The sequence below is a fragment of the Perca flavescens genome, chromosome 3 (genome assembly GCF_004354835.1).
Source record: "Perca flavescens isolate YP-PL-M2 chromosome 3, PFLA_1.0, whole genome shotgun sequence".
NCBI classification, from domain to species: domain Eukaryota; kingdom Metazoa; phylum Chordata; class Actinopteri; order Perciformes; family Percidae; genus Perca; species Perca flavescens.
Window position 1 is genome coordinate 1,342,949 of NC_041333.1, and position 18,370 is coordinate 1,361,318.

The window sequence follows — 18,370 nt, forward strand, 5'->3', positions numbered from 1 at the left end:
AGCCCCATGCAGGACTCCAGTCAAGGTCTCCAAGAAGGCCGAATACTCCGAACTCCTGTTTGGTGCATATGCACAAACAACAGTCAGAGTTTTCCCCCACAACCCGCAGGCGTGGGAGGCGACCCTCTCGTCCACCGGGTAAACTCCAACACAGCGGGCGCCAGCCGGGGCTTGTGAGTATCCCCACACCCGCCCGGGCGCCTCACACCCTGGGCAACTCCGAGAAGAAAAGAGTCCAACCCCTATCCAGGAGTATGGTTCCAGAACCGAGACTGTGCGTAGAGGTAAGCCCCACCAGATCTAACCGGTAGCGCCCACCTCCCGCACCAGTTCCGGCTCCTTCCCCCACAGAGAGGTGACGTTCCACGTCCCCAGAGCCAGCGTCTGCCGCCCGGGTCTGGTCCGTCGAGGCCCCTGACCTTCACTGCCACCCATGTGGCATCGCACCCGACCCCAACGGTTCCTCCCACAGGTGGTGGGCCCATGGGCTGGAGAGATGGGAGCCACGTAGCTTGTTCGGGCTGTGCCCGGCCGGGCTCCGTGGCAAACCCGCCACCAGGCGCTCGCCCGACGAGCCCGCCGCCTGGGCCTGGCTCCAGACGGGGCCCCGGGCTTCCTCCGGGCAGGGTCACTCCATCTCTACCTTGCTTCTTCATTGGGGTTTTTGAACCATTCTTTGTCTGGCCCCTCACCTGAGACCACTTTGCCTTGGGAGACCCTACCAGGAGCACAAAGCTCCAGACAACACAGCCCTCAGGTTCACAGAGACACACAAACCTCTCCACCACGATAAGGTGATGGTTCACGGAGAAGAATTCAATTCAATTCAATTTTATTTATAGTATCAAATCATAACAAGAGTTATCTCCAGACACTTTACAATTAGAGTAGGTCTAGACCACACTATAATTTCAGCCCGGTCTCATGGAAATTCGTGTAAATGTGACGTTATTTGAATCAATTGATACGTGTTCACGGAGACGTTTTTGTCGGTTTTTACGTGGTGGACAACACGAAAATGTAAAGTAATGTATTTCAATGGGAAGCATATTTTGTGGCCACAGCACGGAAATTGTAGGGAGTAATATGAAAAGCTTTCACCCGGGCGAGCGGGGATTGCGTCCCGCGTGCAGCACTTTGTCCCGTGTGTTACTGTGGCGCATCTCCCGGCGTTTAAGGCGCTCTTTCCCCGGCGTTTAAGGCGCCCTTTCACCGGCGTTTAAGGTGCCCTTTCCCTGTAAGTTTTTTCCTAAACCCAACCTCCGCCATCCCGTTATTGTGGGGCGTCCCAAGCGGGCGCCTCCCGGCTTATGGAGCGACCTTTTCGGCCGCCTCCCGGCGTCCTTTCCCCGAGAAAATAATGTGACATTTACACGTAAAAAACAAGAAAAACGTCTCCGTGAACACGTATCAATAGATTAAGAATAACGTGGACATTTACACGAACTGCCGTGAGACCGGGTTGATCAAACACAACTAAGCCACACAGCCAACGGATGGGACGCAGTGCTCCACAAAATAAAAAAAATATTGCATACTTATTGTGACACTTTCAGTATATTGCGATAACGATATTAAGTTGATATATCTTGCACCCCTAGCGCAAAGAGAAGTGTGGATAATCCACAGCCTTGCCTTGTACCTCACTCTAGATTAATACTGTCTGTTAAGTATTTATTTTAATTCGTGCAGAAGGGTTCCTGTATAGATTGCTGATTGCTTTAACAAACTTTGTATGAAATCCAAATCTCTCAAGAACCCTGTATAAGTATGTCCAGCTCACTGAGTCAAAGGCTTTTTCAGCGTCTAGGCTAACTAATAGAGCTTCTACCTTAATATCTTAAAACATCAGAGACCTGGCGCACTGGTTACCGAAGGCGATATGGGCGAAAGAGAGGAAGACGGGGGTGGACTGCTGGTGAGGCTACAGAACCGACCTACGCGGCCTCCAATACCAAGCATGCTGTTGGCAAACATGCAATCTATCAGCAACAAGATGGATGAGCTCCGCTGCCGGGTCAGTTTACAGAGAGATCTGGGAAACTGCTGTGTGTTCTGTTTTACGGAGACATGGCTAACATCGGACTACCCGGACGGCGCCATACACTTGGATGGCTTTTCCGTATTTCGTTCAGATCGGGATAAGGACACGACTGGCAAGACGAAAGGAGGGGGTGTGTTCTTTCTGGTGAATAACTCGTGGTGCACTGACGTGGATGTGATCTCCCACTCCTGTTCGCCGGTCCTCGAACATCTTACTATCAAATGTCGGCCGTTTTACTCACCTCGAGAATTTCCATCAGTCCTACTCACTGTGGTACACGTCCCCCCCCAAGCCAATGCTAAGGCAGCCCTGGAGGAGCTCTGCGACGCGGTTAACAGGTGTGAGAGGCTGCACCCGCAAGCCCTCTCCGTCGTAGCCGGTGACTTCAATCACTGCAATCTAAAGTCAGTGTTACCCAAATACTACCAACATGTCAGCCGTGCCACCAGAGGAAACAAAACTCTCGATCACTGCTATTCAACCATCAAGGGAGCTTATAAATCTGTCTCCCGGCCTCACTTTGGGAAATCAGATCATTCCTCCGTACTGCTGCTCCCTGTGTACAAGCAGGAGATAAAGAGGGAGAAACCCATTGTGAGGACAGCACAGCGCTGGACTGCTGAAGGTGAGCTCATGTTGCAGGGTTGTTTTGAATCTACTGACTGGTCAGTTTTTAGTGATTCTGCCACCTTGCATGAGTACACAGAGGCAGTTACTGACTATGTTAAATTCTGTGTGGACAGCTGTATTCCCACGCGTACATTTCGCCTCTGTTTTCACTGACATTTTTAACTTGTCACTCTCTCTTTGTGTGGTTCCAAATTGTTTTAAAAAATCAATCATAATTCCTGTGCCTAACCCTAACACTAACCCTTAGAGTTGGCACTACATACTCAGCCTCTATAGTGCTAAACACTGGAGCACCACAAGGCTGCTGTCTCAGTCCTCTATTATACAGTCTGTATACCTAGGATTGTATTGCTAAACATCCCACTAATAGTATCGTAACATTTGCAGACGATACTACTGTGATAGGACTTATTGACAGCAATAATGAAACTGCCTACAGAGATGAGGTAATCAAATTGATCATGTGGTGCCAAAGAAATAATTTGTCTCTCAATGTGGGGAAAACTAAGGAGGTCGTCATAGATTTTAGGAAGAACAAATCTACACATACACCTGTCTTTATTAACAACTCTCCAGTTGAAATTCTTAACACCTTTAGATTCTTAGGCGTCCACATCTCAGACACCCTCACATGGTCCTTCCATATCAGCTGTGCCATTGCGGTGTCTTAAGAAATACGGTATGTCTCTTAACATTCTACTGAACTTCTACCATTGTACAATTGAGAGTATACTGACAGGTAATATTGTAGTGTGGTTTGGTAGGGCTACTTCACATGACCTTAATCTACTGACAAAAGTGGTCAGGACTGCATCTAAAATCATCGGGGTTCCACTTGAATCGCTCCAACAAATTTACTGGAAACGCAGCACTAAAAAGGCACCAGGTATTGTACAGGATTCTAGTCATCCTGCACACAATCTCTTCTCCCATCTTCCATCAGGGAGACGCTTGCAGAGCATCCAAACACGCACAACACGTTTTAGGGATAGTTTTTACTCCCAGGTAATAAGGTTATTGAACAATAGTACAACCAGAAGGAGGGCTGTGGTCTGAACTTAGTCACTTGTATATATTATGTTGGATATTTTATAATGTTTTTAATACTATTAGGTTTTTAAAATTGTTATTATTGACTGGTGCTGAGGGAGTGCTAAGGCACATTGTATTTCATTGCTGTGGTACTTTGTACTAATATGCATATGACAATAAACTTGAACTTGAACTTTTCCCGGATATGATTCAGTATATGTAGTGACGGTCTAATATTGTCATGAGTTTGTCTCTGCAGGATAAATCCTGTTTGATCAGTGTGTGTGATCTGTGGAAGAATCTTTTCAACTCTCTTTGCAAGAATTGAAGTATATAGTTTGTAGTCTGTGTTGAGTACTGAGATCAGCCTATATGAGTCGCATTCCAGCTGTATTAAAGGTTTTAAGAAGGCAAGATGTCAGCTCTGATCGGAAGGTCTTGTACCATTCAGAGAGAAACCCATCTGGGCCAGGTGGTTTGTTTGCCTTTAGCCTGGAAATTGCATTATTGAGCTTCTCTTCAGTTATTTCATCTATTAGTTTATTGCTTTGACTGTTTGATAGTGTAGGTAACTTAAGGGACTCCAGAAATCTTATAATTTGATTTTCTTCTTCTAGCTGTGGCTGTGTACAGATGTTTATAATAGTTTTGGAAAGCCATTTGTATCTCATTTTGTTTATATAGGCTACAGTAGCTTTTGAGTTTGGATCCCTAATTTTATAGATTGTTCTATCCGCTCGTTATTTTTTCAGTTTCCTTGCTAAAAGCTTTGCAAATGTTGGGCCACTCTCATAGTATTTTTTTTTGTATAAACATATTTTTTTGTATTTCTTGTGTGTACATAACATTTATTTCATTTCTAATTTCCTTGAGCCTTGGAGGAAGGTCTGAGTTTGAGTCTCCTTTATGTTTAGCCTCAAGCTCTTTTAGTTCCCTATTTTGTTCTGATAGTCTTAGTTCTCTCTTTCTTTTTGCGTGCACAGTAAGAAATTTCTCCGCTAAGAACAGCTTTTAATGTGTCCCATTAAAATATCCAGACCTACCTCTCCATTATCATTTTCTACAAGGTTCTTACAATTTCTTCTTTAATTTTGGTTGTGAATTGTTGCTTATTCAAAATACCTGTATTTAGCCTCCACAATGTATTTCTAGGGTTGCAACTTATTTGTAGTGATAGCAGAAGAGGTGCACGATCAGACAGATCAGTATTTCCTATCTCACAATTATGTGTTCTGTTGCGGTCTCTTTCTGGAATACACTGCATGTGGGTTGGAGTAATGAGTGTAGTCCCTACCGGTTGGGTTAAAATCTCTCCAAAGATCTATCACACCCAACTCTATCATGAGAGCCTTAAGTTTCTTATGTATGGGGGTTAAGATGGCTGTGTAACCATTTCGGTCACGATTGATTTATCCTTGTGACCAGACTATGTTACAAAAAAGGCTACTTTCAAAACATCAACCTAACCTAGGCTTTAACCATTTAACTATAATAGGCTACTCCACAATACGGAATTGTCCTGTGGCCTGTGTTCACATGAAAAGAAAACACCTACTTATCTTTGACCTCTGTGTAGCCAGGAGACGTAATTATCAGTCAAGTTTGGAGCTCCAAGTCCGGCGTGACGTTCTCCAACCATTTTCCATGGGGATAGGAGTTGGATCTCTCAACTGTCTCGGCTGGTTTGAGCAGGTATGACGGTAATTGGAAATCCTTGTGAGCCATATCTTCTGTCACTTCTGTGGCAGTCTGGTACAGGCGTGTGCCATCACTGTAGAAAACACGTAGCCTTGCTGAGTATGGCGTTTGAAACTTTATTTGTTTTACCTTCAATATTTTCTTTGCTTCTGCATATTCCATTCGTTTCTTGAGAACCGCGGATGGGTAATCGTGGTCCACGTAGAAACGGACAGTCTTATAGAGAAGTTCTTTCTTCTGCCAGGCTTTGCGGATCACCTCCTCTTTGACTTTGTAACTCGCGAACTTGACGATGATAGACCGGGGTTTTGCCTCTGGGCCAGTGTGCTTAGGAGCGAGTGTTCTGTGTGCTCTCTCTGTTCTGAGGTCCATACCTGGTGGTAGATCCATTGAATCGATCGATTGAAAGTCGATCGTGTTATCTCCCTCCTCTTCTTCAGCGCTGCCATAGATTCTGATGTTTTCTCTACGAGCCCGACCTTCCTGGTCAATTATTTTAGCTTCCATGATAGCCTTTTCAATAGTGCCGTAGCTGCCATTAGTGTTGTTTCAATTCCGTCAATCCGTGCTTCTGCTTCCTCAAGTCTATTGTTTGTTCTACATAGCTCTTGTTTGATCTCTGTAAGATGTTTGTTATCCCGTCTGAAGTCTTTGAGCTCATTCAATATACTTCAGAGCTAACGTCCGTTCCCTCCTCTTCTCTTGCGATCGGGGAGTTGCTTCGGCTAGCGATGTGTTGTTGTAACAATTCTTCGGTATCTTCATTCATAGATTGTGGTTTCTTGCCTTTTGGGTTAACCCTGTTTTTGCTCGTTTTTGCTAATTCTCGCTTTACTGTTATCTAAAGTGTTTTCAGGTTTTTAGATCAGAACTGTCGGGGAGCACAAGTATCAAGCAGCCATCTGTGGTGTGACCCGGAAGTCTCACCACACGTGTAATTTATAAAGCGTTATAACTTAAAAAACACAGATGACATGGGCTGCCAGCTTCACGCAGGTCTGGAGCACCAGCCAGGAGAGTTTCCTGTGGAGAGCGCTCATCTCCTGACGGTCAGGCCACTAAAATAAACACATTGCAGGACAGCTACATTTACTCAGATCTAAGTTGTAAAAAATTTAAAAAGTGGCAACTACACCACAGTATTACAGTATTGTCCGTCTACCTGCACAGGCAGAATGATTATAATAGATAAACACCATGCCATCAAAGCTGCAAGATGTAACAGATGCCGTCTAGTCCCTGGTAATGACTATCATCATTATTTCAACACTCCTGAAGTGTTAAAGTCGTCCTTGGCTGCAGCACATGTCTGCCTAGTCTGAGACAAACCTGCAGCACCACCTGACTCAGCCCCAAACTACAAGTGGTGCTGGATAACCGAGCCCAACAGGTGTGCTTTTAATACACATTTCCCAGCGTGTTCATTCAGCGGCAGCTGATAATAACCGTTCATTTAGTAGCTCTTAGGGCACGTTCAGACCACAAAAAGCGCTCCGGCGATTCGGGTGGCGGTGTGAGTAGCACAAATAGGCTAGACTTATTATTTCACAATAATATTTTTTCGTCAGGCCGTTTATAGATCTCGACATTTCCGACTGCACTTAAAGGCAACTTCATTTCAAGGAGAAAGAGAGAAAGGAAAGACGGAGGGACTGTGCTTTCTTGTTGCAGGAAACATTCAGCTATTACATAACTCCCGGGCAGTTCAGTGCTTGTGTTTCGTTTTTTTTACCCTCATAGTGTTTCAAGGTGGGAAACTGTGACTTAGAAATAGCTGTTCAGTTCCTACCAATAATGGAAGTTAGTTTATTTTTTACCATCAGCATTGATCTTTCCCTAACAATTAAAAAAGCAAATTTGGACTGTAAATAAGACCTTGCCCTCAGCACTGACTTTCTTTTTAGAGAACTTAGGTCTGTTGCATCAAATGGTGCAACACCTATTCTCATGTTTCTAACCTGAGAATGATTGCACTACATGAATGATGAAATCTTATGCATTTAATGAGTTAGACTGAATATGCATACCATCATACTAGGGGTGGTACGGTTCATGAAAAAACATCCAAACCGTATGGTTCGCTTTTCTCAGTTCGGAACGTGTGTGCGTAGCGCGGTTCGTCAATACATTTCTAATGTGCACAAACCACCTACTGCCGTTGTGCCCTCTTTCAACACCTGTGTTAAAACACTTACCAGAAATGACGAGCGGGATGAGCGTGACAAACGCAACACATGGCAGATGATTGGACGAACGCATCACGTAGGGCTGGCTGCTCTCGAATTTCAAGACAGACTCTAATGGCGTCTCGTTGTGAATACGATCTCATATTTTACGAAAATAGTTTACCGAAACGTGTTTCTGAAAACATTTTAAGAAAGAAATAGACCATGCAGTTGCTGAATCTGTCTTCATTTCAGATCGACAAAGGTCAGTTTAAAAGATTTTTGTCAGATTTTGAGAGGAGGCGAGTGGAGTGTGGAGTGCTGCAGGTCACGTCACTTGTATTTTTGTAAGAGCTACACTGAAGTTGTTAGTTTGATAAATGCAAGTTATTTCAGTTGTTATTCTTTAATATTTCAGTCTTCATGTGCTAAAAAGGGCATATATGTTCCTGTAAATGGTGATACACACTCATTTTTTTGCCAAATAAATGAAAAGCTTGATGAAGTCATCAATGTCTTCCCTCTTGCTGTATCAAAATCTCACCTCGCTTTCCTCAGAGATGGTCCCAATAATGGGCTTAAAGTCAAATTGTGACATGGTGGATAATTAAGCTATATATCATGTGCTGAAGTATATTTCTGGAGTGTTAAAGTGATGGTTCGGAGTAATTTCACCCTAGGGTCCTTTGCACCATGACCTCGAGCCAAACACCCCACCAGAAGCTTTTTTCAGCTGGGTCTAACATTGGGAGAGTTAGCGTAGAGTAGCATTATCAGCTGAATAGCTTAGCGCAGGGGCTAATGGACCCACGTTTGTATCTCGTAAATGACCCCACTAATAATGCCAGAAATGATACCAAACTTCTACAGTAGTACAAATAGGTTATGCACTCATAAAAATTACAACACCAAAAAGAGATACAACAAAAATATGTATTAATTTAATGATTAGATAAGGTAATGTCTCCAAACTTACCTCAATTATAACTTGTCTCCTGCTAGTTATACTACAGCACTTACTTAAAAAAAAAAAGTTAAATTAATAAATATTTTTGTTGTATCTCTTTTCGGTGTTGTAATTTGTAGACGGCCCTAAGCACTCGTCTTACTGCCGGCAGCAGCAACAACAGCAGAGAGCAGAAGCCAACAGGCAAGTGTTATTTAGATAAAGTTCTGGTGTACTTACAAACTTTACAATCCATCGTTTTATGAGTGCATAACCTAATTGTACTACTGTAGAAGTTTGGTATCATTTCTGGCATTATTAGTGGGGTCATTTACGAGATACAAACGTGGGTCCATTAGCCCCTGCGCTAAGCTATTCAGCTGATAACGCTAACTCTCCCAATGTTTGACCCAGCTGAAAAAAGCTTCTGGGGGGGTGTTTGGCTCGAGGTCATGGTGCAAAGGACCCTAGGGTGAAATTACTCCGAACCATCACTTTAAAGATTAAAGAAAAATAACAAGAACCGTAAAGAACCGAAAACCGTGACCCTAAAACCGTGATACGAACCGAACCATGAGTTTTGTGAACCGTACCACCCCTACATCATACATGTTGTATGGAATATCCAGGGCAGGTGTGAATCATTCATTTCAGGGAATAGAGCTTGGTGATCAAATCACACAGCATATTTAGATACCTCAATGTTGATAGTGTAATGCTATTTTTGGGGTATGACTATTAACAGTCAGGGTGGTTGTTGAGGGAAAAATAATAATGGCAATGTGGATAAAGGAGAAGCAGGCAGACGCACTCACTTTTCATTTCACTTAAAGTTCAGAAAAGTTCATCAAATAACTGTAATGTAAGTTTAAGGTCAAGAAAGACAACATTTAAGCAATGTTACAGTAATAAGCAGACAAGTCTCATATTTCACATCCTACAACAAGTTTGCAGGTGCTTCAGTGGTCAGTCAAGTCTAAGTGTTGCTGGAAATGTGGTCATTTGATTAAACATGTTTGACACCATAATTGTTTCCATCCACAAAAAGAAAAAAACAAAATGAGTGGAATCGCTGAAAATTGAAAAAAGACCCCAAAATATCGCAAACGAAGTTTGCACCCTTGGTGGGTGAAGTGGAAAAGTGGGTCTCTCAATGAAAGCAAAATTACATACATGAAGCTTCCATTGAAAAGACTAAAAATGGCAGCAGACGAAAACATCCAATCTGTGTGGAGCGATGAGGAGACTGTAACCTTCATCAAAATCATGCATGAAACAAACAAATGCCATATTTCCATCATGTTTTTTACATTCGTTTTCCATCCTTTGAGGTCTGACTGGAGCTCTTTTACTTACGACTTCTCGTTGCCTTCTTCTCTTCTGCAGTGGTTTGAACCCACATTCATTCACATTTTCTTTTGCCAATTTTCTAGAAATTCTGTTAAGATTGGAGCCACATTTGGATGCATATCTGGCTTATAATGCTATAATTATAAATATGAACATATTTGCTTTAAAAAATCAAACCAGATATTCTGATGTTTTCAGTGTTTGGCCATTATAGCGATGGGACAGGGCTGCAAATAATCTGTAGTCAGACAGTCAATGTCTCCCGTTGGAGACTAACTAATCCATACTCCTAACTGAAACCCCTTATATGTCTAATTGGAATAATAAACCATCTTACTATATAGTGACACCAGTCACTTAGTCACTACTGAGACCTGGCACCTACAGTAGGGTTTGAGCATAGGTACCTGTGCCAGACAGAATAGATCAGTCCAGTAGAGCTCAATGTAAAATCATGAATGAAACTATGAATGAGAGTACCTTATCTCGTGCCTCCAGCATAAAAAAAATCCTCCCTGCGTTCACTATGAATAGATACGTGGTCTTATCCTCTAAGTTGCACATTATTTCACATTTCAAATTTTTTTTACATCTATGTGCTTTCCTCTAATCTATTAAATAATAACGTTAGTCATCTGACAAAACAAATACAAACACATTCTGTTGTTCCTCTCAACATTACGCGCAATAATCCGGATGTGCTAAATTTAGAATTGAAGATGAATTTGAGGAACTAACTCAGAGCATATCAGCATTCATAGCAGAATATTTGGTAGCAAGCATATTTCTACAGTTTATGGTAGCAAGACAATATGATGGGTTTGTAGTGGAGGAAGGCCAAGCATTAGTGAGGTGCAATATGAGTTATTTTACATAGCTGGACTGTAACAGAGAGATACTGTTTCTATAACCTTGATTATTTTTATTTAGTATGTGCACACACTGAATGCAAATTGAACTGCCAGGCGGTGCAAAGTGAGCAAGTATTTTTTTTACTGTGTAGAGCCTTGCAGGTGTTGACATAAATGGTGTGTGTGTGTGTGTGTGTGTGTGTGTGTGTGTGTGTGTGTGTGTGTGTGTGTTTGCGTGTGTGTGTGGGCACATAATACCTTGTCTAACTTACAGCAGAAAATGATTGGTACATTCTTACATTGTTTCACTACAGTGCATGCAGCTCTCAAGATTCTTCATTGTCAATTTATATTAAAAAGCAGAAGATTATTATCTTACTATATTTTTTCAGTGTTTGTTAAAAAAACGGTACTAAACTAGTACCGGTTCCAGACTGGTCAGTATCGATAAGCTCTTTGACAAACGATACTGCCTACTCAATTATCTGTTTTTATGTAACGCACCCACCGGTTTAAGCCTCTGGGAATGTTTTTTAAACTAAAATGTGTTAGGTTATATAACAAGTAGCGAACTCTTTGAGGAATAATTCAACGCATATGTGTGTATAATGTAAGCAATTGAGAGACTGCTGTTTGGTTGAACGATTTCCATGATTAAGCCCTAACCACTTGGTTATTACTGTAACCATGACAACGAAGGTCCCCTTAACTCAACAGCTTTTTTTGTGTGTGTGTGTGTGTGTGTGGCTCTTATAGTATCACAGATGTGGCAGTAGTGAAACGTTGTTGTGGGTTGGGTCGACTTGTTGAGTAGTTTAATTGTAAGTAAACAAAAATTAATAAAGACATTTGTTAAAACCCAAAACCACTAGGGCTGCCCGATAGGAGGAAAATATCTAATTGAGATTATTTTGACTGACATTGCAATTGTGATATGATTCACGATATTGGAGAGAATTTTAGTTTTTGTATCATTATTCTCATTTTCATTGAAAATTATTAACATTGAAAGAAATTAAAATGATGATAGTGTGATTTTTGGAATCTGTACCAAACAAAGATTTATTTTCTTTAGTCTGTAGGATAGGATTTGTAGACCGGGACGTCTGTAGCACCACAATACTTAATTCAGAATGGTTAGACCAGAGGTGTCAAAAGTATTCCCATTCATTACTCAGGTAGAAGTATAGATACTAGGGTTTAAAAAGACTTCTGTAACTCAAGCTTTTTACTCAAGTAAAAGTATAAAAGTACTAGTTTCAAAACAACTTAAAGTATAAAAGTAATGTAAGGAAAAAAAATAATATCAATATGCTTTTTCAAATTAGACGGCAAGGTTTGGCTCGTGGTACTTGGGTGCGCAGAGCTTGCAGTGCTTTTGAAAGGAGTTGTTTTTGCATCCAAACATTTCGAAAACTTCTTCCAGGTACAGCCGGGGCTGTAGAAGGGTTGGCTGGTCTTCCTGGCTAACAGCCTCCTCGCTCGTGCTTGGTCGGGACATTTCGCTCGAGTTCTCTTGAGTCTCTACCACAGACATCTTCGTACTAGGCTACAGTGTTGGGAGTAACGCGTTACAAAAGTAACACAATTACAGTAATGTATTCTTTTTTGCTGTAATGCAGTAATATAATGCATTACTAATAAAATTCGGTAATATTATACCCGTTACAATCTCAGTAATGCGAGTTACAACGCATTTTAATGCAACATTTTTTAAGAATTTCCCAACACCGCGAAACATTTGTTCACAGGAAAGAAAAGCTGTGAGTATTATTTCATAACTTCTGTGTCCCAACAGGTGACGGTACGTGGCGCGGACAGCAGTGTGTCCGAGCCGCTGACAGATTTAAACATGTCGGGATTTAATGTTTAGGCTTGTTACACGTAAATATCATTGCAGTTTATCACGGCTAATAAACGTGGAGAGTAACTATGCCTGTAGTGGAACGGCTTTGAATGACGACCAAAAACGCTTGTCTTTTACTATGACCATTTACTGTTCAATATGTTGCAGTTTTACAAACAAGAAAGTGAACAACTTAGCTTGACGGGCATCTCAATAGGGTCTCACGTTCATCTCAACACAAGCTAGAATATAAGAATGGACCAACAGATCCCATTGCTCTGGACGGAGACCAGTGAAGGCTATTAGAAGCACTTTTCCGGTGATCTCTTGCTTTACTGCGCAGCCTCCAACTGAGAGAGACAACGTAAATGTGACGTGAGCAACGTGTCTGAAAGTGTGAAGTCTTCTGGTAGCTGTGCCAAGAGAAATCTCAATCATTCCCAATCTTGCAGAGACGGAGAGCGTAGGTATATGTAAGGAGATAAAATAGAAACAGGCTAATTATTGATCACTAAAATGCTAGTTAACATTAGTAATTAAACTTAAACAGCTCATGTAAGTCGAAACTGCCTGCGAGCTTCTCCTGTACTATACGGTAATTCCTCTACTATGTGACACAATCGTTAGCCTATTTTTATAAAAGCGTCTGCTACGGAGCCATAACGTGAGGTACAAGGTAATGGAGCCTTTTATACATTGTCGTGTTTCTTTAGAAATAAACAATGGACAAATAGTCTTTAAACGCTTCAGATGTAAAGTTATTCGCAGTCAAGTGACGTAAAAATGAATGCTAGTCAGTGGAATGCTAATGGGAGGTGATCTCTTTGTAGCATCAAAATGGCGCCATAGGAGGTTCAAGTTCTGAAGCGAAGCTTACCCCCTTGGCTAGCAAGAGTACACAACAGACAACTTCCGTGTAGGCTACTTCAAAATAAAAGCACTTCCTGTGACGGTTCGCAGTAAAACTAAATTACTGTTAAACAAATAAGGTTGTGTACCTTTTCACATATCAGCTGTAAATCAAGTACTGTAAATAATGCAAATAGTGAGTTTTAATCACACTATTATTGACCATTTCCTTTAGACTGTTTTAAACTAAACAACATTAATTTCTTATTCAAGTGCTTTAAATAAACATTTTACAACAATGCCGTACTTCAATACAACCGTAAGGTGGTGTTCTTTTGATGACGAGCCGGAATGAAAACAAGCCGAACTGAAATATGAGTAACGAGGCTATTTTTAAAATGTAAGGAGTAGAAAGTACAGATAATTTCTCAAGTAAAGTATAGATACCCAAAATGTCTACTTACGAAGTATTTGTACTTCTTTACTTGACACCTCTGGGTTTGACACATAGTTTGCCATTAACAAATATTGCCCCCCTGCGATTTGGATATTGCACTGGTCCATTAGGGATTTCGATACAATTGCGATTAATAGTGCAGCCCTACAAACCACGGTGCGTCCCCAAACTGAACCAAGTTGTTTTTGTGCCCAAACCTTGCCCATAGCCTTGTCACATCATAAAACAGATTTCATTTTCCAACAGTAATTTGCAACAGTTTTGGAAGCCACAGACAAATGCTGTCATCCTGTTGATAGTGGCATCAGATCAAAAAAACTTGTGTGTGTGTGTCATTCTCGGGATCGACTTGCTCTCCACGCCATGACTCAGCAGACAGACGTTTATGCTCATATAAAATATATATAAGTATCTTATTTCCAAACCAGATATTCCAGCATCTGAGATTTTAGTCTTGTCGTAGTAGGGCTGGACGATTAATCGAAAATGTATCCACATCGAAATTCTGAAGCTGTTATCAATGTATTTTTCCTATGACGATAATTAAGAAGATAAATTAAAAGTGTGCAATTAATTGTGATCTTGATTTTAGGTCATATGGTGCAGCCCTAAGTCGTAGGCAGTAACACACTGACAGCCTTTTGTCTCTGCTGAGCGCCAGCTAACTAGGACAGCTATATTCACATGTGTGTGTGACCTAGGGTTTGAACTGCATGTTTTTCCGCCCAGAATGCAATGGGTAGAGCAAACCTGTCATCCCCTCAACAGCAACACCACCCTTCCCCACAGCCACTGACATCAGGTCGAGGAGCCTTCTCTCAAATTATAAAAAGAACAAGATGAGAGAAGATGAATGTCTTTAACAAATGTCAGTCTGCTGCAGTCCTGCCTGCTTCTTTTCTCTCCCATGGTAAGCCCATGATCCTCTGTTCTGAGGAGATATTGGAAAAATACAAATGCAAATCCTCTGCCTCCCAACAATTCCACCTGGGAGAGTGTCGAGCTGTCAGTTAATGAATGGCAGAGAAAATGTGTGTGTGTGTGTGTGTGTGTGTGTGTGTGTGTGTTGGGGGTACCAGAAACAAAACAAAGAAACAGTAAGATGGAGACAGACGGAGAATATGTATGTGTGCAAGAGCTTATAGTTTTGTATATGTGACCCTTGAGGACACAATGGGGTGTGATTTGACCATAATGTGTGTGTGTGTGTGTGTGTGTGTGTGTGTGCGTGCGTGCGTGCGTGCGTGCGTGCGTGCGTGCGTGCGTGTACACAAGAGCTGAATGTTATTTGAATTGGTCCACCTGGGACCCTGATCCCACTCGGCTCCCTTCGCCAGCTCAGGTGTTCTATGAATGTGATTTATTTCCAAACTGGGAGATCCAAATGAAGATGAGGCAGGGACCACTGTGACTGTCTGAGAGATGGAGAGGGTACGAGAGAGAGAGAAATGCAGAGTAAATATGCAGTACATAGCAGAGGAAGCTGATCTGTGTTCACTTGAGCAGAAAACAAACTCATTGTGCTTCTTGGTAGCAACTGCACAGCATAAAATGATGTAGATCCATGACTGTAAAATGAAGAGAATGAAGATTTTTGGTTTCATTGATACCGTGGATTTAAGATAAATGACAGCATCTTTTGAAAGAACTGAGATTCTTTGATTCTCTGTGCTATCGTGCTCCCCAGTATAGAAAATGGACAGATGCAAGCAAAGGAAATCAAATTTAAGCACTTTGTATATTTTTCTTAAAAGGTTTCAAATACATAAAACTCAAGCCAAAAAATAACACAGTACAACAAAGTTTGCTTGTGCTTCATCTCATAGTTGGGATTTCTGTAACTGCATTGTACCCACTTGACCACCATACAAACTCTAAAAAACATTATCCAGGCAGCAATTACATTTTCTCCACATTTCTGGAGCAGCACATTAGTTGCTCACCATATAGAAGACAGGGTTGCCTATGGTTGGATACCCAATGGTAATGCTCCCTCTTTTGATTATGCGAATGACATTTCCATTATATGTTTCAGTGGACATATACCGTATGTCTCAGGTTGAATGTCGATGTGAAGGCTAACAAGTCAGAGGCTATGTGATATTCTCAGAGGTTAGAACCTCTCTCTCTCTGTGTCTCTCTCTCTCTATCTGTCTCTCTCCCTCCCTCTCTCTCCCTCTCTCCCTCTCCTAACGCCAATGACCTCCAGCGTCCAGCAGGAATCAGGCAGGGCTGATGGGAGAAAGAGAAGAGCAGGGATACAGCGGTGTGGGAGACGCAGGCATATGTGTGTGTGGCTGGAATGTGAATGAGCATGACACTGGGTGTGAGAAATGAGGATGTTTCACACAATGACTACAAATGTGCCCATTCATTATTGTTCATCTTTCATTTGCTCAGTAAGCGCTGTTTGTACACTGGACCTATTTACCTCTGTAATGCCTTCTGAGGCGTCACATCTGTGGATTTCTCTACACCTATGTATGTGTCTGCAGTGCGATCAATGAGCTCCTCAGTCTGTACAACCTGACTCGTCAAACATGCTGACGCTAACGTGACATGAGTGCATGTTTGAGTGGCCAGACGGGGTGCACCGTACTGCACATTTTGGCTGTGAAAGGTGCTGTTGAGTTGCATTTACTCCCTGTAGGCGTCAGGTTTACACCTGACCTTTAAACACAAACACCTCGGAGCTGCTGAATATACACTTCGCTCGCCTCTGTTACATGTAATTAAATTGCTGTGATAATGTGATTAATGGTTTATTGCTCAACATGAGTAATGGAAGACAGTTTGTGTGTGTGTGAGTTGTATGATTAATTTGAATATACATTACAAATTCCTATGTACTAGATGGCCATTTAATTGAATGCCAGACTGTGTATATTCGGGCTCAGGTCAAAAGTCAAGTGTGTGAAATAGGCAATGGCCGGGTTTAAATCCAGACGGAATTAATTCTCTCAGCTGCTGTAAATGAGATGTGCTCTATCACAGATATGACAAAGGAATTATGGGGAATGAATTCTGTGTCATCCTGACACCTCATCCTCACCCCTCATTCCAGTATAATGTGATCCAGAATGAAGAAGTTGAACTGTGTGAAATTCGGTCCTTCTTGCTCGCTCTGCCTCATTCTCGCTCTCCCTCGTGTGCAGAACTGTTGACCTTGGGACAGGCTGTAAAAGAGCTGACTGCAGACACGACTTTTTCATTCATTGCCTGTCAGCCACTCAAGTGTTTTTTTTCTTGTTTCTTGAGTCCAGTGATTTCAGCCAAAACATGAATTAAGCAAATACATGTTAGTGGGATAGTTGCACCGAATTAAAAGGAATGACATACAGTAATCACATTGTGACACAGTGTAGTTTGAGTAGGGAGAACAGCATTGATGGCAGTGTTTAAACAGCATCATTTTGAATTTGCAAAGCTTAAATTTCAGTGTTTTATTTAAAATGTGATTTTTTTTTTTTTTAGTTAATTTGTTAGTTCATTTTCTGGTTTCAAAACTGAAAGCAATGACCGAGACTAAATGTTTGAGTTTCAGTACCGTTCAATCTCCTTGGTTTATATCAATGTATTTGCATTAGGTAAACAAATAGGCATTACATCATGCTATCTGTACTAAACTACATTTTTACTAATATATTCAGCAAATTTATTCCTGTTTTTAACATTTTAAATATTACATTTGATCATTTCAAATGTGATCGTCCTTCATCAGAAGCTAAGACAGGAGTAACTTTTTACCAAGTGCCTAAACCTAACCAAACATTAATCATATCGGTGGAAGATCAGAAAACATCATTTTGAAACAATCACATGGGTTGTTTTGGAAGGCAGTATGACGACTCAATGTCATCCTCTAAGATCAACAAATAGTTGTGGAACACAATACTACTTTGTGTCTTATCGTACTAAGACAGTCTGATTGAAGGGTAGATAAGTTCTTTATTCATTTTGTAACATGCGGCTGACTGTTATAAAGCAATTTGTGGGTTAAAAACCTCAGTTCCCTATTAGGTTGGTTCCCAGTAATGAAGTGCTGGGTGGGCAGGTCTGTGTCTTGCTGAGTTTAGATAAAGAGGCTGTGGAGCAGAGGATGTAATTAGCTATATTTACTGCCGCCAGCACAAGGCCTGAAGCACGGAAAGACTGACTCTGTCACAACTCAGTAATTACACCTGTCTCCTCATTACATTCAACTGACCACGAGTGAATCTCAGGGTGAACAGAAAACACAGAAATGTGCAGAGGGACTGGGATTTATTCACTGGAATTAGACTTAAAGTACTAGAATCCCCTGCTGCCATTGTCAATACAGCTTTATACAAAAGGATTAATTAAAATGATCCACCACCTAAAATCTGTCTTTTGAATGTCTATAAGTTTGTAGTTAGATTTTTCACAGAGGATGGAGGATGTGAGCAGTTTGGAGTCATGGCTGTTACTTTGGACTCCAATAGTGAGGAGTTTCCAAACCTACATTAAGAAGTAACTAGTGG

At 41.5% G+C, this 18,370-nt stretch overlaps 1 protein-coding gene across 1 annotated transcript in view; it reads left to right on the top strand.

The window, feature by feature from the left end:
* The first annotated feature begins 2,641 nt into the window (after positions 1 to 2,641).
* The window catches only part of robo1 (roundabout, axon guidance receptor, homolog 1 (Drosophila)), a 294,093-nt gene continuing 278,364 nt past the window's right edge, over positions 2,642 to 18,370 (top strand). Inside the window, exon 1 of the mRNA XM_028573117.1 lies at positions 2,642 to 2,669. The gene's annotated coding sequence lies outside the window, so the exon portion shown is untranslated. The remainder of the gene's footprint in view (positions 2,670 to 18,370) is intronic.